Source organism: Cavia porcellus, unplaced genomic scaffold, assembly GCF_034190915.1.
Source record: "Cavia porcellus strain 051 isolate PalLab524CR breed Dunkin Hartley unplaced genomic scaffold, mCavPor4.1 scaffold_16, whole genome shotgun sequence".
NCBI lineage: Eukaryota > Metazoa > Chordata > Mammalia > Rodentia > Caviidae > Cavia > Cavia porcellus.
In genome coordinates, this window is record NW_026947499.1 from 655,571 (window position 1) to 677,535 (window position 21,965).

Below are 21,965 nucleotides of genomic sequence, written 5' to 3' on the forward strand. Positions count from 1 at the left end.
CTGGCACAAGTATGCCCTGACACTGCAGTGTGTTCCGGGGTTCGCAGTCCGTCCCACTCGGGCTGAGGAGACTGGGGCAGACTCCTCAGTGGGAGGGTCCTGAGGTGTCCTGGAGGCTGGCCACCCCCACATGTCCACAGGCCCCGACCCTGATACAGACATGTGGGGACCAAGCCTTCTCTCCCTTCCCTCCTCGTCAAGGGGAGCCACTTGTCTGTGTGTCCAGGGTTCCTTTCTGCAAATACTGACATGGATATGGAGGGCCCTTGACTGTCCCGTTTATACCCTGAAGTTACCCAGAGTGCACCGTTCAGCTGTCACTTTCCACACAGCTTGTCTTACATTTTGTTCACACCCAGCACGTGGGATGATGCTGGCCTGTGGCCAGCACGCTCACCTATCAGGGCTTGTGCCACAGGTCACAGGGGAGATGCGGATCTGCTTCGGTCAGAGGACCAGGCTCTGACCACCTGGCTCTGGAGGGGGGCCGGGGCCAGGGCCGCAGGAAGGTGTGATGCCAGCAGCCTTTCATCACTGTGGCTCCTCGAGGTGACCCTGGTTGTGCCTGGCCTGCCCCAAACACAGAGCAGCCCTCCCTCATGGCCAGGCCTGTGGAGAGCCAGGAACAAATCCACGTGCTAGGATCTCAAGTCCTCCATGGGCCAGGTGTCAGGCACTGCTGGGTCCTTGGCTGGGAAACAACCAAGCTGGAGCCCAGGTGCTGGCCAGGCACGTGGTGGGCAGGGCCCAGCCCCACGGCTGCAGCGCCCAGCCCTGCTCTCTGTCATCAGCTCCTCCTCGAGGCTGGCTGGGGTCCTGAGTCCTGTGGAACTCGATCTCCCAAGTGACGGTCCCATCGCCCTTGTGTAGGAACACATCTCTGAGTGACTCTGGGTGGGCATCGGGCTGCAGTCTCTTCCCCAGGGACCCCTGCCCATATGCACCTAGCATGGATTTGAGGCCTCTGGCTTCACTCTTCCTTAGGATTGTGGCCCAAGGAGGTCAGCTGGGTCCTTCCCAAGGGACAGGGGCCCCTCAGGCCCACGGGATGGGAAGTGGCATGTAGGCTTCATGCTCAGGCCCAGGAAGGCCCCAGATTGGAGAATGCATCTTTCTGCAGCTTGGAGCAGTGTACCCTTGCTAGGTGCCCAGAGCCAGTGCCCAGACTGCTGCCACACCTGGGTGCCACGCCGGGCAGAGGAAGATAGCTGCCACCAGTTTCCTCCCTGACTTCAGGCTCCATCAGTAAACACCCCGACTTGTCTCAGGGTGATGAAGAACATGACTCCCCAGGTCCTGCGTCCACTTGCAGCCTTGCAGTGACCCAGGGGTGGGTGCACAGCATTTCCCAGGAGCTTGGGACCCTGTACCCCAGCCCTGAGACCCGGGGGTCCCCAGAAACCTGGCCTTGCTCTTCTGATGCTGCTCATGTTGGCCAGCCCTTTCTTCCCAGTGGCTTCCTGGTTTCCCTTGGCTCTTTGGAACCTGTCAGCAAACTCACTGGCTTCACCTTGCAGGTCAGGTCCTGCCCAGTCTGGGTTTTGAGACCAGCCAGACTGTTCAAGGCTCCACAGTGGCCATGGCCTCTGCTCTACACTGTTCCTAGCCTCGTAGATGTTGAGGACCCCAGCCTCCAGCTTCCGGGAGAACCCACTTGCTCTCTGAGAAGGAGATGGTGCCGACATCCCCTGAATTCTCCAGGCACATCCCAGTGTGCAGGGCAAAGCATTGGACCCTCCTCTAAACCTAATTTCCTTTGTTGACTGCTGGCCAAGCAGCAAAACACAGAAGTAAATCTCCCATAATCCCCCAAAGGCAGGGCAGCCCACGCGCTCAGTGTCCACGGCCCTCCCCAGCCCGTGTTCCTTGAAGGGATGAATGGGGATGAACACGGCTGCTCAGGCTATAGTGTGGACTGGAGTGGGCACTGGCACCCAGGCGAGGGCATCTCCCTGTGACGTTGGCCTAATGGTGCCCTCCCACACGTCACTCCACTTAGTAGTCCGTGTCCTCCCCTCACTGGGCTGATTTCTCACATGTCATTTCCCACCCACCCCCAACTGCTATACAAATGTAGGCTCCACAATGACAAAGTTTGCCTGCTCGGGCCCCATGTTGGAGGACAGCATCACTGAAACTGTTCTGTAAACATCTGCGGAATGGGTGAGTGGGGGGGATGGTAAGTGGGTGGCTAAGTTAGGGTTAGGGTTAGGATGGGTGGATGAATGATAGGTGGTGGCTGGATAGATCGGTGGGTGGATGAACAGATGGATGAGAGTATGGATGGATGGGTGGGCAGGTGGATGGATGGTGGGCAGATGGATAGATGGATGGGAGGATGGACAGATGGATGGGAGGATGGATAGATGGGTGGGCAGATGGATGGGTGGGTGGGCAGATAGATAGATGGATGGGAGGATGGATAGATGGGTGGGCAGGTGGATAGATGGATGAGCAGACAGACAGATGGATGGAGGATGGATAGATGGATGAGCAGATGGATAGATGATGGGAGGGTGGATAGATGGGTGGGCAGGTGGATAGATGGATGAACAGACAGACAGATGGATGGGAGGATGGATAGAGGGGTGGGCAGCTGGATGGGTGAGTGGTCAGATGGATGGATGGGTGGATGAACAGAAGGATGGGCAGATGGATAGATGGATGGGAAGATGGACAGATGGATGGGAAGATGGTTAGACGGATGGGCGGATGGATGGATGGGTGGGCAGATGGATGGACAGATGGATGGGCAGATGGATGGATGGGTGGGCAGATGGATGGACAGATGGATGGGCAGATGGATGGATGGGTGGATGAACAGAAGGATGGGAAGATGGATAGATGGATGGGAGGATGGACAGATGGATGGGAAGATGGATAGACGGATGGGCGGATGGATGGATGGACGGATGGAAGGGTGGGTGGATGGATAGGTGGATAGGTAGATGGAATATGGATAGTGAATAAATGATAGATGGTGGCTGGGTTGATGCATGGGCGGATGGAGAGTGGGTGCTGAATGGTGGGTGAATAGTGTGCAATGAGGGGACCTGTCCTTGTTCTGAGCTAACATGGCATGAATTCATATGAGCTACTTTTTCTTTCTCTCGTTGAAGCCATGAAATCATGGTTAGGGAAGCTTTCAGTGTGCACAATGGGCTGGAGGCTCAGCAGCAGGGCCCGGCCAGGGAAGCAGGCTGTGGAGAAAGCCCTGGGGAACATGGGAAGTACAGCCTTGGACAGCAGCCACAGCTCTCAGCAGCACCAGCCTGCAGTCTCACTGGCCACAAGAGGGCTGTAGGTGGACACTTCCTGCCTGTCCCCACAAGGCCAGGGCGGAGGGACCACGGCTTAAGCCAACATGGACGAACCTGCACAACCCAGAGGCTGGACAGGCAGAGCAGTGTTTGGCAGATAGGCTGGGCGTGCCCTCCGTGGTCACCTGCTGAACTCTGCTTCAGGAGGGACTGCGGTGTGGGCATGGCTACAGAGGCTGGAGGAAGCAGTGAGAGAGTTGCGGCGGGGAGTCCCTGCTCATCTGGCTGGGACCTTTCCAGCACAGGTGACGATGAGGCCATGGTTGGAGCTGAAGTCATCGGCCTGGGTGACAGGGAGGCTCCCATGGTTCTGAGTCACTGAGGTTACGGGGATTGGTTAGGATTAGGCTCAGGGTGGCAGCAGCACCCCTGTCACTTCGTGTCACTTGTGCCACTCCCAGCTTGGGCAGGGGGCAGCTCCCCTTGGGATCACACATGGTGTCCTGAACCAGTGCATTTGCCTGGCACTCTGGACCCGGTGACAGGCAGGCACAGGCTGCAGGATCATCAGAACCACACAGGGCCAGCTGGGGTCCCCTGGGTGACAGTCTATAGCACCAGTGCACCTTCCTGCCCTGGGGTTTTTAATGATGGTGCAGGGTACAGTGGGCAGGGCAGGGTGCAGTGACACCCAGTGCCTGGCACTGCCTGTGGACTCCCTAACTCTGGGCTCCCACCCATATTGGCCAGCGGTGCCCATAGTAGGGGAGACTGTTCCTCAGGAGACTGTCGAGGGGACCTCCTGGTGGTCAGAGGTGCTGCTGGGTTTGAACCCAGGTCCTGACCCCAAGGTGCCACACAGAGCTCCCAAGCTGGGTGCTGGAACTCACCACCTTCTCCATTCTTTGCCAGGCTGTGGCTGGCTGTGGATGTCCCACGGCTTGTTGGCTGTCCCCAGCCTGAGAGCTGACCACAGCGTGCATGAAGCTGGGGCCTTTGCTGTGTGCAACAGACCCCATGCAGCCTTCTGGTGTCTGATGTTGGATGCTATGGGCAGCTACAGTTGTGACAGCCCCAAACACGATCCCAGGGCCCCAAATGCCCAGAGAATGGTGGCAAGCAGAAGCCTGGCCCAAGAGTCTGAGGGTTGTGCTTTGGTGACTCTGCAGCAACCCTGCATTGCCCAGAGAGGGCAGAGGAGCGGCAGTGCCCGTCATCCGTTCATGTGCATGGATTAATTCTGGGACACAGTAGGGCTCCTGTGGCATGGAGAGCCCATGTTCCGATCTCTGCATCTCAGAAGTGTTTCCAAGTGCCAACTTCTCCTCCAAAGTGACCACGGCACTGTCCTGAGGTGCAGAGAGCAGACTGGGATGCACAACAGTGACCACAGCCAGGAAGCTGCAGACGCATGGCAGCACCGCACACACAGCTCCTCTGCCGCCGTCAGCCTGACTGCCCCGGGCTGAGCACCCACGAGGCCGAGGCAGCTGCAGTGTCCTGAGTAGGCACAGGGAGTGGAGGCCGGAGCTCGGCCTCAGCCCAGGAGCAGGACCAGCCCGGAAGCTGCCATCGTCCAGTTCTGCTGAAGGCCCAAGGTGGGGCTGAGGAGGGAGATCATGCTGTAAACACAGGAGAGCCGGCGTGGGTACAGAGTCCCCTCGGCTGAGGCGGTCCCTGCCTGGCCGGCACTTCCCTTGCTGCCCCACCCAGACCCTCCCTACCATGGCTAACAAAGGCTCCGCCATCCTGAGAGCAAAGCAGTGAGGCAGGGTGCAGGACGCTGCCACCAAACTCGGCCTGGGACACAGGACAGCAGCCAAGGATGTGCACAGACCTGGCGGCGTCCCTGTCTGGAGTCTGAGAAATTCTCCTGGGATCACTGCCTCTTCGTTGGCCGACTTTCACCTTTTGGCGACTTGGCGTGTCAGCCACGAGGGTGACATTTGGGATGGAAACATGCCAAGAGCTGCTGAAGACAGCACTTCCGGGGCCCTGGGCCAGTGTGGCCTGCAGGGACACTTTCCTTCTAAGGATCACAGCTAAGCCCAAGCTGTCACCCGCCTCGCTGAGCACCTAGGTGCTGTGCTGGCCTCTGTTGCTTGTGCAGGGCTAGCTGTTTCCCATCAGTTGCAAGTGACGGACACCGAGGAACAGTGGGATAGAGGAAGGGTCAGTGCCCACTCCGCAGGCAGAGGCTGGCCCATGCACCTTGCAGCGGCAGGGATTTGGCTCTCCTGGGGCTCAGCACTGATATCAGAGGGAGACACCTGCTTCCTGCACGGTGAGGACAGTGCTGCTGACCAGGACCCGGCCATGAGTGCTGTCTGCCAGCTAAGAGACATGGCCACTCGGTCTGTCCCTTGGACTTCCGAGGTGGCTGCTCTGAAGTCAGATCCCTTGGGTGGTGTGCACCAGCCATCCTGGTGATCTCGCTGGCACCTGAGTTCTGGGATAGACAGGTGTTTCCTGGCAGGTGAAACCTGAGTTGTCATCTGACAAAAACGTGAGCCTGAGAGATGAAAGCCAGCATCGAGTGGAAACTTCTGTGCAGCATCCCCAGCACCCTGCACAGGGTGTGGATGGATGGCCCAGCAGGGCGTGGCTTGTCCACAAGGTGGCGTCCTCCTCAGCCAAGTAAAGCTCTGATGTCACCCACCCAACGTGGGTGAGCCTGGAAAACGGTGCCAGGCAAAAACCGCCATGTGGTACATGATTCTGTCTCTGAGCGATATCCAGAGCAGGCAAGAGCCTGGACAGGAAGTGGGTGAGGAGCCTCGGGGCCGAACAGGCCGGCATGGGGCAGAACAGCCACGAGCTTGCTGCTCCCTCTGGGGAGCCATGTCTTTGCAAATGGCTGGGCTGGAGGCACACACCCCGAGAATGCACTGCAAGCTGCAGAACTGTGCTTTGATGGCGACGTGGGTCACAGACAGAACTGCCGTGGTGCGATCCACACAGGCAGAGGGTCCACGTCCTGAGGTGCCGAGAGCCACAGTGCTGCAGAGCTCAGTGAGCCCTGGGGCTCCTCCCTGGCTACAGCAGTCCGGGCATGGGCGCCATGAAGGAATTGGTGTGGGGATGCTGGAGTGGCCCCTGCTGACAGAGGGAAGGGCTGGACCAGGCACCTCATGCGCTGACACCCAGGCCACGTGAGACCCAGGTAGAGCCCCACACAGCCACGACCTCCCGGCCTGGCCTGGACACAGCCCACGGTGCTGGAAAGGCTCCTTGGAGTCCCATCTCGATCCCTCTCACCTTCCTCCCTGGGGAGTGTCGGAGCGCCTGGTGCTGGCAGCCCCTCTGTCCTACAGGGACACATGGGGCCCATGGTGGCTGCATGATGCTCTGAGTCTGTTTGCAAATCGAATTCGGCCTGTGCTGCCCAGAGAGGGGCTCAGGAGCCCAGAAAATGACAGAATCTAACCAGTGTTAGCAAATCCTAAATTCTTTGGTTTATGTCCCCTGAAATCCACGAGAGCAAATGGTGGCAAGCATTTCTGGTGCTTCTGGTGCATTTCTGGTGGCCCTGAGTGCGTGGTGACTCTGGTGGACTTGGGGATTCTTCCTGCTCTGAGGGACTCGCTCTTGTCCTCCCTGGCTCCTTCCCTCTCCAGGGCCTCCTGGGACAGGCTCAGGCTACCATCTTTCCTGCGTCCCCTGGCTCTGTGTTCCCAGACACTTCCTGGCCCCTTGTGGTTGGGCAGGGCCTGTAGCCAGCTCTAGGGATGGGCTGGGTAAATGTGGCTGTGGTATCTTTGGGCCGGAGTCCTGGTTGCCTGTGGGGGTGACACGGCTCTTGCTGGGTCCTGGAGTGAGGACACTGAGCCCAAGAACCAGCCTGAGGATTCAGCCTCCTGGGCCAGCTCCCCTTGCATAGCTTGTACCCCAGCTTCAGAGGGGGCAAATGTCCCAGATGGAAGGTAGGATGGAAGGTAGGATTCTGGTGATCAGTTGAGGCCAGCATGGTGGGAGCCTCAGCATAGAGAATGGAGAGGATGGCAAGGACTCGCCTGGCACCTGGCCCAGCCCTGTCCTCCATGGCACCCGTCAGCATGGGCACAGCTCACTGGCCGTGTGCTGGCCATGCTTGTGCCCTCCCCACTTCAGGAAGTGAAGAAACTCTGGCCCGACTGGCCTCTGCCACACAGGCAGGTGACATGCAGGACTTGTCCTCAAACCTTGCTTGACCTCGAGGACAGAGAGGCAGAAATCAGGGCTGCAGTGAGCCTGGGTCAGGCCTAGGGGTTGGCAGGAGCCCCCAGTCCCTTCCTGCAGGCGCCAAAGCACCCTGCTCCATAGAGGCCCAGGTCTGTTGTGGCTTCAGCCCTCTGGTCCCCTCTGAACCCTCTACCTCTGCCTCCATTGGCCTCCTGGACCTGGCAACTCCCCACACCTCCGTCCTCTTATCTGTCCACACACCTGTCCCCCTCTGTGCATTCTGGCCCTAGGGTCTGTGAGGCCCAGAAGCGGTTATCAGCAGCCAGAGCTGCTTCAGAGAGGCTGCAGTCTATTAAGATTTAAAGAGATTTAACCTCACAAGACAAGCAGGGGAAGGAATTTAATTTCATGATAAAAAAAGTAATCAGATCTCAGCCCGAGTGGCCGACCCATACATCAGCATGCAGTCCATCAGGAAGCAATTAACCTGCGGCTGGCTCTGCCAGCAGCTGGTCCCTGACCCAAGCCACTCTGGCACTGGGTGGGCGCAGAGTCGTGGCCACCTAGAGGTGGAGGCAGAACTCAGAAACAGCTTTCACGTAGAGCGTAGAGTGCAGTGCTCCACCTGGGCTGGGATGTCCCGTCATCCCCCCTTCATGGGATAACAGGAAGTCTCCTTCAGAGGTGTCGTGTGGCGTGGCTGCAGTGGCACTGGTCCTGCAGGCTCAGCCAATGTGTGGCTGTGGCTTTGCTTCCGGGGTCCCCATGAGGTATCTACCACCCTCCCGTCTTCTTGAGGCACCTCCCAGTGGTAGGGGCAGCGGGGCAGGCCAGGCACAAAGATCTGGAGGTGTGTGCTCTCACCTGCGCTGGGCCAGCCCCCGGTGGCACTGGTGCCACAGTGCCCTCACTCAAAGTCCTGCGACAGCTTGCTCTGTGCATGGAGCCTGGTCTGGGACCCCATCTCTGTGTGCTCAGCCTGCCAGGCCCCCTGGGTGGCCCCTTCAGGGCACTCTCTGTGGAGACCCGTTCTTCCCTGTGGGCTCGGAACATACCAGCCCCATTCAGGGGTTTAAATCTGTGTTTAAATTTCTTTTTCTGAGAAGTCCTAAGGCACTCTCTCCAGCCTGAGAACAGATTATCTCCTGCCCGTCCCTTCTGCCTCTGTGCGGGTCTCCATCTGACCCTGGCCCTCTCTGGGGGCTGGAGGGACGGGCTGGCCCTGGTATGCTGGGCCTCTGTGTGCAGACGTCCTCCTTCAGAGTGGCGCCGTGACCCGGGGAGCCTCCGTCGCCAGCCGGGGAAGCAGGGCGCAGGCTGAAGGTGCATTGGGGTAGCAGACGTCGCTGCCTGCCCACTGCACGAGGATTCATTCCCCTCTTCCCATCTCTCACAAAATCTGTTATGCACATTTTCCTGCAGGTAGCTGTGGCCGAGTGACCGACTGTGTTCTGTAGGGTTAACAGCGAAGTTCCTTTCCAGGGTGTGTCTGTTCTGGCCTTTCCCTGCCTTTTCTTCCCTCTTTCTAGTGTATAGCTTGACAGTGGGGGAGGTGGCAGTCACCTTGTCACCATGAGGACACCAGAGACATTCTGTGGGGGAGGGCTCTGCTGGGCCAGGCGGCTCCGCCAGCTTCCGCTCTGAGGACCATGCCGAAGCAGATGAGCCCTCAGGTCTGGGCAGGGCCGGGAGTCTGTCTCTGGCAGCTGTGCTGATGCTCAGCTGTGTGTGAGGCTCTGCCTTTCTAGCGGGTGTGATTCTCTGGGGTTTCAAGTAAGTGGCCGGTGAATGGGGTCGGGGTTCTTGCCAGCCCCAAAGCTGAGGTCTCTGTTGAGGTTCAGCTGCTCCCACGTCACCAGTGGTGTGGGGACCTGGCCTTCGAGCTAGAGGGTCCGAGGCGCTGACGCTGTGGCGAAGGCCCTGATCACCAGCTCAGCACTGTCTGCCTTGGAGGGGGTTTACGTTAGCGCCAGGCTGGTGGCTGTGGTGAGGTGGCTGCGGGTGGCACGGTGGTGGTTGTCACCGTGGCTTTGAGGGCCTGAGGCTGCTCCCTCCACTCCCTGCCCTGCGTCTGCTGCCAGCCGCCTCTGCTGAGACATCCACAGTGCACTGGGGCATGGCTCTGAGGCCTTGGGGAGCCTCTCGGGCAGGGCTGGGTGGGTGGAGAATGGGGAGAAGGGACATGGGAACACGGAGGGACAGCAAAGCCCGCATGGAGCAGTGGCCTGTGGCTCCCTCTGGGCCGGCAGCTCTCATTCCCTGCACCTCCCCATCTCGCTGTGTCCTGCACCCATGGGCTCAGGGGCCCAGGCTGACCCAGCAGGACCTCCTCTGAACATGTCTGGTCCACAAGGACCTTGGTGCTTCAAGGCCACATGCTGGGGTGGAGGCTGGAGGCCTGGGCACAGTCACATTGTCACAGACCGGGGCTGAGGAAGGAGCTTCTTGTTCTTCACTGCGTGGAGGACATGGAGCACAGGTCTCCTGCCTGGGGCGGCCAGCTGGGGAACTCAGAGATGCTCAAAGGGCCGTTTCCTCTTGGGACAATAAATGCTCAAGGGACATCACAACTAAATGTGACAAATTATTCCAAAACCTAGCCCCAAGCAATGGCAGGAGCTCCCTCCCATGAAGCTGAGGATCAGTGGTTAGGAGGATGCAGGGTATCCCAGTCAGTGCTGGGCTTGGCGGGGCTGGGGCTGCCCTTCTTGGCACGTGGGGCACCCTATAGTTGAGGCCACCGCAGGTGGGGTCTTGGGGGAGACTTGACTCATGGTGCAGTTGATTGGGACTGGCGCTTTGCTCCTCTCTGGACTCCGAAATGGGGCTTGGTGTTCTACCCCAGAGGCAGGGGTGCTGGAGTATGACCTCCCTCAGTAAACCCACGTTGGTACTCTGGGGGTCTCCCAGGAAGGCAAACTCCTTCCTCCCCTGGCTCCAGCACCTCCTGGGGCTGCCCTCAGGGCTCCCTGGGTGGCTGGGACCTGGGTACCATCACACTACACTGGCTCCAGAGGCGTCCACAGGCTGACACTGTGCCCTTCCCAAAGGTTATGACCTCCTGACTCGACAGGGCCACTGTCCTGCAGGTGACACAGGGCAGATCCTGGCTTTTTGCACGAGGTAAACAAGGTCTCCCAAGCCAGCTCTGCTCCTAGGGTAAGTGGGCGCCTCTGAGAAGCCCAGAGCACCCCACACCCTCTGTGTGCACTGCAGACATGGCTAAGACCAGGGGCAGTGCTGACCTTCACTTGCAGGGGTCTGGGGTGGCTGGGCACCACTTCCAGGGTCACCAACCATGGCTGCCTCTCCTGGCTCTTCCTGCCCCAACAGGATCTCCCAGGCCTCCTCCAGGGCCACACTCCTGTGTAGGCTCAGGACTGGACTTGGAGACATCTGCCAGAATGATAGCTCCTTCTTTAATGGGACGGGGAAATGTGTTCCACCCAAGCGGTGCTGGTGTTATTTGGTGCTGAATTTCAAGTAAAATAAAAATAAAAATTCCCAGTGCTGGCTCATCTGCAATCATGACTCTCATCCCTGTTGGCCTCAGAGCAAGGCTCATGTTCACAGAGTGGCCACGCTGACGGGTCCAGAAATGCAACTGTAGTTAGAACTCCAGGAGGCAATCAGCTGGGGCTCCTACGTATCCTCTCTGAACACGGGTGCTGCATGGGCTGTGGGTGCCTTGCATGGTGTGCATGCGTGCTGCACAGGTATGTGTCCATGAGCCTGAGCGTGCTTGTGTGTGTGTGAGATGCCCAGGTGTGTGTCCACGAGCCTGTGTGTGCATGTGTGTATATCCATGAGCCAGTGTATGCATGGCTGTGCACATGTGTGTGTTGCATGTGTGTATCCACAAGACTCTGCATGTGCATTGCTGCACAGCTGTGTGTATCCAACAACCTGAGTGTGAGTTCGTGTGTACTTGTGCATATGTGACATATAAGTGCATTGGTATGTGTTTATGTGCATGCATATGTTTGCCTGTGCACACACAGTGTACATTCACTGACTGGAACTTTTCCTGGCCTTGCCTGCACAGGTCATCAAAACCCCAGAACTGTCCCCTGGCTGAGTGTCACTGGACCTCACCTTGTCCCTGCTGGCTGCAGATGGTGAGCTGGGTGCTGGGTGTCAGGAAGGCCCCATCCCCCAGCCTGTGCAGATCCCTGCCATTTGGGACAGGGTCAGTGGCCAGTAAGAGCCCGGCTTGGCCTGAGTGTACAGGGCAGGAAGGTCTCTTAGGACAGTTGGGTCACTGGTCCCCCTGTGCTGTTGTGACACTCCCTGCCCTCACCCCCACAGGACAGCCCCTCCTGCCCTCGAACCTTTGAGGCTGTGGCAAGCCCAGGGACCTGGGTTGGTACAGAAGGGACCGACATGGGTCACTGCCTGGGGTGACTGACCCCAGCTCTGTGCAGGTCCTAGCAGCAGGTGAGGGACAAATGGCCCCCGTGATTCTCCTGGAAGGAGCCAATCTTGGGCTCAGCCCCCTGCATGGGTAACAAGGAGAAAACCAGGGACGCAAACCTGGTTCTCACAAGTTAATGGGGGAGAGGTTCGTTGAGCTCACAGTTTGGAGAGGTTTCCATCAGCAGTCAGCTGGCTCCAAGACAGGGCAGCGTGGGAGAGCGTCGTGGCAGAGGAGGAACAGTCCACCGCAGGGCAGGCAGGCAGGAAGCAGCCAGGAGAGTCTGCCAGGGCTGAAGGAACACTGTTCTGAGAGAGGGCTGTGGGAGTGCGAAGGTCCAGGACAGGGGGCTCCACAGAGACCCACTCAGCCCAGAGGCAAGGCACATCCTCCCACCAGGTGCTTTGGCCTGGTCAGGTTACATGCCGATGGCACCCACTGGGGACATGGCCACCATTCTCTGTCCCCAGGAGCTACTCCTCCCAGGTGATGCTCAGGGCCTCCAGGGGCAACATGGAGTGGTGGCTTTCAGATGCGACTGGTGGACTTCCCAGGCACCTGCAGATCCCTCTGCAGCCAAAGCAACTCTGGCCATCAAGACTGAGGGACTGAGCTCGGGCCTGGGCTGGGACAGCCTCACTGTTCCCTCTGGACAATGGCAGAGTCTTATCGCCTGTTTGTGCTGGGTCTGAGATGTCGCCAGTCCAGCTTCCACCTCATTTGTCTCAGGTTGCAAAGTGACTCTTAAAACTGAATGTAAGCTGAACAGTTTGGGCGCTCTGTCACTAGGCGAGGCAGGCCAGCTGTCTGGAGAGAGGAATGTGTGCCCCACGGTGCACAGCTGTTCCTGCTGCTCCTCACTGTCCCTGCCTGCAGTCTGGGTGCAGGTGGACACACTTGTTTCCCAGCCTGCTGCCTCCCTCACCTGCCCAACTGTCTATTGGACACCTGCTGCGTGCAGCCACCATGCCAGGGCCTCCAGAGTGGCACAGAGCCCTCGGAGTCAGCCTGGCCTCTCAGCCTGCTGGCACGTGGGTGCAAGGCTGCGGCTCCACCCTCTTAGAGCCCCTGAGGCCTGGGCTGCAGCTCCCTTTGTTTCATCTTCCGTCCTTCCTCTGTGGCTACAGTCAGTTATCCAAGATGGCAGCCTGCGGCGGGGTGGCCGGGACCAGGGTGTCACCACCTGGTGGCTTGGGTACCACTGGCATGTGCTCTTGAAGACTGAGAGTTCTCGGGTTGATCAGGTCAGGGGAGGCCAGTGTTGATGCTCTGTCACTGTGCCTGGCTTCCTGTGTGAGCTCCATTCCCATCAGGAGAGGCAGCATCATCCCTGAACCCACAGGGATCATGTGACCGTGGTAGGCCAATCAGAGCATCGTGTGCCACTGCCCATATGATTTGTTCAAAGAAGGCCATTCTAAGCCAGTCAGGTGCAGTCAGTCAGCACATGCTCATTGACAGCATCAAGGGCGCAGAGCTGTTAGGACGAAGCCTGGGTGTGCTCCTGCCGTGGTGGGTGAGCAGCAGGAGAGTGGCCAGGGAGGAGCCAGCTCTCAGAAAACAGCCAGGAGAGAGGCTTCCGCTTGGCAAGGTCAGCTAAGTCCCAGATGGTGATGTGCTGCAGCTCACGCTACCTGTAAGCCACTGGTCAGGTAAGCCACTCTCAGCTGGGGTGCCTGTCACTTGCAGTGACCTGAGCAGCCCTACCTAGTGTCTCAGGAAGGGAGCCTGATGGCAGAGCACAGCCGGGCCCCCAGTCTGGCCCACGCTGTGCTGGGCTGTCTCTGCCCGTAGCCTCAGGAACCAGGCTCACCACTGAGGGGGACGCGGGAGCTTGGCCATCTGCGTCCTGGACTGCTCCTGTTGTGGGCCAGGTCACAGCTGTGTCTCACGGTGGCCATCGCTGAGCTGGTGTCAGAGCCCCAAGGTCAAGTTTTGCGTGAGCTGCTCTGGCTGGGAAGCTGTTGGGAGCTGCTGAGCTGGTGATCGTCCACACACGTGGAGCTGGAAGCACAGTGCCCAAACAGGAGCACCCCAGGGGCACAGGCACCTGAGGAGTGCCCCAGGGCATGGGGTGCTGGTGGGAACAGGTGTTCCAGGCGAAAGAAGGGAGCTGGTTTGGCCAAGGGGTGCCGTGTGACGGTGTGTAGATGAATGTGTGGGGTGGCTGAGCAGTCTCCTCCTGGCTCCACCTGGCCTGGTTCTGTCTCTGTCTTTATTTTCTTTCTCCTCTGGTCATTCTTCCCCACAGGAACTTAGCTCTCAGGGACACTGAACACAAGGGACCGAGCCTGGAGCTTGCAATGTTTCCAGGCTCCTGGGCCCAGCAGGCACTGGGATGCACAGATGGGCGGAGACCACCCAAAGGGTCCTTTCTGCCAAATTAAAGGGAGGTGAGGCCAGGCCTATCTGCTGGGACCTCCGGCCTGAGGCACTAGTACCAGCCACGAGTCCTGTGCTCTGCCTTCTCAGACGATGGGAGGAAGCCTGGCTCAGGTCCACCTGTCCAGCAGGAATTCCAGCCAGGCAAGGGGCAGCCCCTCCCCGTCCCCTGGCCCAGCTACCCCAGGTTGTTGCTGGTGCTGGGAAGTCTGGCTTCTTCCTGCTCATTGCTGATGACTTGGAGCTTCTCATTCGGGCCAAAGTCAATCCTTGGGCTCCGTGGCACTTATCAGGCCAGCTGCTGCGGCCAAGGCCTGGCGCAGGGCTGCCTTCCAGGGCTGTGGGCTCTGGGTAGTGCAGAGTCCAAGGCAGCATGTCATGTGGGATTGTGCTCGACTGCATGAAACAGGAACCTACTACAGCACCTGGAGCCAGAGAGCGTCGATAGGCAGACAGGACTCAAATGCTGCAGAGAAAGCTTAGACCAGCTTCCTGGGCCACCATCTGAGCTGGGCGTTGTTTGACCACTTGGCTGAAAAATGGCTGCTGCATCTCCACCATCAGATCCACATTCAAAGCAGAAAGGAGAGTGGGATGACACCTAAGCAGAAGAGGGCACTTTTCCCGAAATATCCGCACTTTACTCTTTGGCTCTGATTCTTTGCCTTGCTTTGAGGGCGTCAGGGAAGAGGCATATTCAAGCCCAGCCAGGAGGGAAAGGGGTATTGTGGTGGCAGCGATGGCTGTGAGTGGGCAGCACGTCAGGCAGGGACAGCTCAGCCTGGATGACCAGGGACAGGACATTTCTGGGGCTGGAAGGGGCAGGACAGTGGTCAGCAAGTCAAAAGGGGAATTTTGGGTTTATTTAAAAGGAAAACACATCACTTTTAGGGAGGTTAGGTTTTCAGAAAACGGTGGCTAGCAGAGATGGTGCAGCCCGTTAGCCCCACCCGCCGGCGGTGAGCGTGAGGGGCCCTGTCCTGCACGGCCCTTGTGCCTGAGTCTCCTGGGTGCTGACACACCTGTCTGCCCTAGGTGGTGGTGGTGGTGGTGTCCCAGCCCTGAGACCTGTGGGCGCCCAGTCAGCCTCAGAGGGTGACGCTGCCTCTCCCGCTTCGCAGGAGAGGAAACTGAGGCCCAGGGGACCCACGCTCCGGCTCTGAGAGCCAGGGCACCGGCCAGCGCAGAGTGGGCCCAAGCACCCCATCCTCCCTGCCTGCTGGCACTGTGGGGCAGGCCTCACGCCTGTTGCATTCGTGGCGCTGACAGCAGCACCCACAGTGCTGCCTGCGATCGAGTGGCACCCACAGTGCACGGGTAAGGCTGGCAGGACTGGACCCACAGCTCCCGTGTGAGGACCGACAGTGATCTGCCCACCTCGGCGTGCCCTGTGTCCCACTTTTTGTAAAGACACTAAAACATCAGATTAAGGCCACCTGGTGACTTCGTGAGGGCTCCTTGGGGTGCCAGGTGGGACTGCAGCTCTTGGGGGCAGGCTGAGCCCGGAATACACTCTTCCCACGTGTTCTCCTTACGAAGCACCCACCGAGGCGGCTGCTGGGGACCCCCTGGATGCAGAGGGAGGGCCGTGATGTGGCCTCTGTGGGCAGGCATGCAGGGGCACCCATGCTGCGTGGCCCTCGAGAGACAGGCCTCGAGGGTGAGCTCCTGGCGTTCGGGAGTCCTTTGGACTGTCTTTTCATCTTTACTTTTTGTGGTCCTGAGGACTGAGCCATGGCTTCTCACTGATGCACTCCTGCTGCTTGTTGCCTTTTATTACACTTATTTTAAGACAATCTGGAGAAGTCGGTGAGCTCCCCAGGCGGGGCTGGACTTGGTATCCTCCTGCCTCAGCCTCTTTCAGGGAGGTGATTGTAGGCACGTGTACCCTCAGTCCCCAAGAGTCTCTTGGACCAGCATGGGCAGCAGGGCATCTCCTTTGAGCGCTCCCAGCCCAGGGGGCAAGCCAAGGAAAGCACGGTCTCAGCTCTGGGAGGACTGGACCTGTCCTGGGCTCCAGCAGCACTGGGAGGCTCAGCCCGGGGGCCTTTGCACTGACCCTCTCAGCCTACACCTGCCACAGCTTCACCAGTTGAAAAGCCCGAGTCAGGGCAACGTTTTCCTGTGGCTATAGGGAGCCCTCTGTCTAGCTGGGCCCAGCCAAAGGGGTTCCTGTGACTGAGAACCTGAGGATGGCCAGCTTTGTCCACCAGCTGCAGTCACGCCCCAGGGCCTCCCCCCTCCACTGCTCTCAGCGCCACACCTCCTCTGCCTGTCCTTTGTGGAGCAGACCTTTCCAATGCTCCCACCAGGACCACGAGGTGACCTAATGGTGGCCGGCTGAGGGGTGACACCTCAGGACTGAGAGTGAATGCACTGTGACACAGGCGTCCCTGGAGGTGTCAGGCCAGGCAGGCCCGCCTGCCTCCACCTCACTGAGCTGGACCTCTGCCCCTGCCCCAGCCCGGGGGCTCATGTGGGTAGTAGGGCAGTTCCTCTCACAGGCCACCTGCCACGAGGAGGCTGGGAAGGGGCTGCAGGGCCGCCCCCCACTCCCGCTCTGTCCCCACCGGCCGCACCCTCGCCTGCCCCGCGGCCTGGCCCCGGATGGCCCCTTTCAGAGAAACGGGTTTGGCAATGACTCTTTTCCAGTTTGATCTCGAGGACGGAAGGAAGCCAGCTGCTCCACGTGGTGGGGACACAGGGAGGAAGTGTTTTCCCACACACAGCCCTCCACACTCAGAGCCCGAGGATACAAAGTGTTAGAAAGCAAACACTGGGATCTGACGCTCACACCAGATGGCGGGGCTGGGACTGCAGCCCTGGCCCGGGGAGCTGGGTGTCCTCCCCCACTGCCTTGGCTGTGTCCCGAGGAGCTCGGGCCTGCGTGGATCCTGGAGTCCACGACAGTGCAGCCAGGGAGGGGAGGGCAGGCTCATCCGCCTTCATAGGTACGGGGGTGCGAGGGGACGTGAGACTGTCCTCCAGGGCAGGACAGTTCCCTGGGCTGTCTCACAGGCATCTTGGCCATTTCCTGTGGCTGGGCAGTGACTGTGGCTCACAGTTTAGGGGCTGAACATTCAGTGATATCTGGCAGAGCAGGCAGACAGGGTGCTGTGTCCACAAGACGGGGCTGGACGTTGGAGCCGCCCCAACGGAGGAGCCAGGACCCCAGGAACTGCATTAATTCCTCCCTCAGTAGCCTGGGGCCCCAGCAGGTTCCTGCACCCTGCATACCCAGGCACCAAGGGTCCAGCACCTGAACCATTGGGTGCAAAGCAGCCACACCCCAGCTGTGGCAGAGCCCGTGGCCTGGCCACCGGTCCGTCCACTCCTGTGTGTGAACAAGGCATCAGTGACTGACAGGACGCCACCGTCCAGAGCCCACAGGCAGTAGCCTGGGCTGGCAGGGTGGTCAGGGGTGTGGGCTGGGAGGGTCAGGCTGCTGCTGTGCACACGTGGAAGAGCGTGCTGGGCCCATGGTGGGAGGAGAGCGCAGCTTAGGCCAGAGCCCCAGAGCAGCCCGCACTTCTGGACAGAGCGGAACTGAATCAGCTGGGCGGGGACTCCATGACAGCCGGGCAGCGGGCAGGGCAGGCGCTGAGCTCACAGGGGCAGAGGCTCAGTAGCCCTCGATATCCCGGGCTCAGGCTTCTGCCTGTTTGAGCAGGTCTATGTCTGGCCTCTTCCCCTCCTTAACACTGCTGTGGGTGCGTTGCACTGCGCGGTCAGGTCCTCGGGGGCCAGGGCTGGGGCCGCCGCACCCTCTCCTTCCCAACCCACCCGGTTCAGCCTTGTTCTGACAGACCTCTCGCTGCCCATCGGGCGAGGAGGGTCCTCAGGACCCGTCCCACGGAGGGCCATGACTCCTTTGTGCTTGACTTTCCCCGGGAGTCCACTGTGACGCTTTCCTTCTGTGGCCCCTTCCTGTGCCTGTGTCCCTGTGCAGAACCTGCAGCTGCACGGGATTGTTGGTCTGGAGGTCCCGGTACCAGAGCTGCCCCTCGAAGGTTTCTGCTTTTTTCTTTTTTTGCTTTTTTGGTACCAGGAATAGAGCTCGGGGCCTTGCCCTTGCCAAGCAGGCGCTGTGCTACTGAGCTGCATCCCCAGGCCTCTCAGTTTGGTTTTGAAATAAACATGCCCTGTTGTTCTTGTAGGCTTGTTTTTCTGTTTTGGCCTTAAGGTGAGCTGTCCTCAGCTGAGGCCTGGGCAGGTGGCTGGCAGGCCTGTGTGCCAGGCAGTGGGTGTGGGTGCTTGGCAGTGCAGCTCCCATGCCCAGATCCGCGACCGCTCCGGAGGATGCAGCCTCTGGCCGTGGATGCACCTTTCTGTCCCCAGGCCCCTGGGAGCCAGTGAGGGTCTGTGCCGGTCTGTTTCTCTGCCTGGGTCCTCTTCCCCAGCCAGTGTCATTGCCAATTGTACAGCCACCCACCCTGATGGTGGCCGTGTCTCTCAGATGCAAGCTGAACCCGACCTCCATCCAGGGGCCTCCAGCCTGGATCCTGGAGGTGGACAGGAGCTAGGAGAAGCAGAGAGGCCCCCAGGGAGCCCCATCCACACTGGAGCGGCGTCTGCTTCTTGTTCCATTTCTGTCCTCCTCCTCCAGAGATGGTGAAGGCAGTTGAGGACACACTTGGGCCCACGCTGGGAGCTTGGCATGGAGCCCTGGCAGGAGGAGAGGGACAGGATCCAGCATTATGAGTGCGAAGCGGCTTCTCCGGGAGAGCATCTGGTCCTGGCTCTCCCATGGCCAGCCTCGTGGAGGAAGAAGGCAGGGAGCGCCATGCCGGGGCCTCGGCAGGGCTGGGGGCTCTGACTGCCTGTAGTGGGAAGAGCACTGGGCCTCCCCGGCTCTGGCTCCGGCTGCTCACCGGGCAGGGCCTTTGGTCTCTGGCACCGGTGCCTCCTCTACTCCCGTGATCTTCGTGATCTTCGTCCTAGTCTCTGTTGGTGACAGAGGCACAGCGTGGGGCCAGCAGTGGTGGGAAGGCCTACCACGCAGACCACTGTGGTGTACTGCGCTCCTGGGTGTGTGTGTCGGCATGCACTGGACGGTGTGGGGGACTCTTGTGGACCACGTGTGGTCTGCACGTGGGCTGCTCAAGGGCTATGCCTGGATTATGCACATGTCTGAAAGTGTCTGTCCTGCTTTTCTTCAGAACATAGCAGGAGGAAGGGCACAAGGGCAGAACCAGAAAAGACCAGGACCAGGGGAGGGCACTGTGGACACGAGAGAGTCCCCACAGAAGGAGCAAGGCTCCCTGAGGTGACACCTGGGAGCCTGTTGATGGGCTCATGGTGAGGGACATCCTGCCGTGCTGGTCCCAGGAAGGAGGCTGACACTGCGCCATGCAGGGCTCAGGTGTGGGAGGTGGGAGACCCAGGTGTGGCCACCCGCAGCACGATCGAGGGTCACGTCACCCGCTTGGCAACGTGCTCTGGGGACAAACCTCCTGAGAGCCACGTTCACCTTTCCCAAGGCCCCCAGACCCCTAACCTGGACCCCGATCTCCCCCCCCCCGACATCCCCGCTCCAGACCCGTCACACCGCTGGAGCTGGGGCCTCTGGGGACACAGACGACAGCCACGACCACCAGCCATGTGCACTGGGCGGGGAGGGGGTGTGGGATGGAGCCTGCGGGGCTCACGGTGCCTCGGCCCTCAGTCTTGCTACCAGAGCCGTACTGGCCACTGAAGACCAGTCTCACACGTCAGGGAACCAGGTTGCTGCCACCATCCCCAGTGGACGTGTCCTGCTAGGCTCAGGGCCTCACAGGGGAAGTGGGGCGGCTGCCATGCAGGTGGATGTAGGTCCCCAGGAGGGACCAGCAGAGGCGGGTGGGTGACAGGAAGTGTTAATTCCGCAGGAGAACTCGGCTGACAGAGGCTGGGCCTGCCCACCCCATGTCCTGGGAAGGAAATGGAAGCCCAAGGGATTGCAGCCCTGCAGAATCAGGAGGGTAGGGACTGCGGAGGGTCCTGCAGGAAGGATATGAGGGCACCGAGGCCGTGGCAGTGGAAGTGACAGCACAGCCCAGAGCGGCAGAGCAGGGGAGAGAGGTTACCTGTTCTGCAGCTAGACTCGGACACAGCTGGTTGCCGGGCCTGGTGGGACCCAGGGACCTGGCTCTGCCTCCAGCTGCTGGCTCTGATCTCCTCTCGCCTCTCAGCCTGGCTTCTGTGGCCAGGAAGATGATTCTAGAGCTCCTGAACATGGCCCACCAGATGGTCAAGTCCGGGAAGGAAGCATGGAAGGGGAGGGCTTGGGGCAGGGGATGTGGAGCAGGGAGGAGCCCACGGGGCTGGACTGCAGCGGGGGACAGCCAGCTGCCCTGCCTTTCTGACTCAACCGGCAGCAACCGGCAGGGTGTTTGATCTTCAAATTAAAGCAGAACTTGTTGGAGACTGCTCCCACAGAAGCCTTTAACTGGAGCCTGAGGGAACATTCACACTGATGGAGAATTAATGAAGGCTTTGTTGCTGCTCTTAGGGAGAAATCCTGGGAATTTCACCCAGAATGTGGCCTGGGAGCCCCTTCCCGCCTTCTTGCACAGAGGACAGAGCAGCTCAGAGGGGGCCCTGCCCTGGGCCTGGCGGTCAGGGCCCTCGCTGGCCTGGCTGGGGGACTCTGGGTGGACACGGGTGGAGAGGGTGAGGATGGAGGATGGAGGATGGAGGTGTGCGGGCCTGCGTTCCTTCTCTGACGGTCAAGGCGATGGCCCGTGGCCCTCCCTGCCCTTGGCCGGGCTGTGTCCAGTAGAGTAACACCCCAATGTCAGCCTGGGGAGCTCAGTGATGGCCCAGGTCTTCAGGTCCAGTTGTGTGCTACAGAATCCATGGTGGAGACCTGAGCCCAGCAGGGTTACAGGGCCAGGGCACAGGTTAACTGCAGACACAGTTTTACGATGAGGTCACACTGATGAAGGCTGCACCCCAGCCTTACAAGAAAGCATTCCTGGCATGGCCACGCACTCTGGGAGCAGGCCACCCACACAGCAAGGGCAGAGATGGGGCAGTGTGTGCACAGGGCACCCTGACCAGTGTGGGGAGGCAGGGCAGGGACATTTCCTTGTAGTTTCAGGGGAGACGGGGTGACGATGCAGTGGGCTCCTGGCTCCAGACCACGGTAGCACTGGTCTCCTGTGGGAGTCATGCTTGGGGGCTCCAGATGGCACTGGGTAGTGGTACCCAGACCGAGAAGCGGACACAGGTGTCTGTCACCTCCTCACCAGCCTCACCGACTTCCTCCAGAGGTAGGGAGTGGCCAGCTCCCCCAGTGGGGGGGCAGCCACCCTCCGGCCACAGCAGACAGGGGCTCACACTGGCTCGGCCTCCCCAGTGCCAGAACTGTGCACCGGTAGGGAGAGGGAGAGGGGAAGTGGGGCCTGAGCACCTGCAGGCGAGGAGCTGGTGGGCGACTTGGTGAGTCTCAGGACACAGAGGCCTCCTAGTACCCTTCCCCACTGCAAAGGCTTGACCAGAGGCCACTCTGGCCCCCAGTGTGGGAAGGAAGGCAGGGGGTCAGCAGCATTGCCCCACACGAACACACAGACCACACACGTGGATGAAGCATACACAGACACATGTACTCGCCTCACAGACATGCATGACACACATCTGTGTGTGGTATACATGCCCACATACACATATCTGTGTACCTACCACCCAAAGGTACACTGCACACATCACACGTACACATGCGTGTCTCCATTGCACACATGCACACGTCATGCAGGGAGTCACAGGCA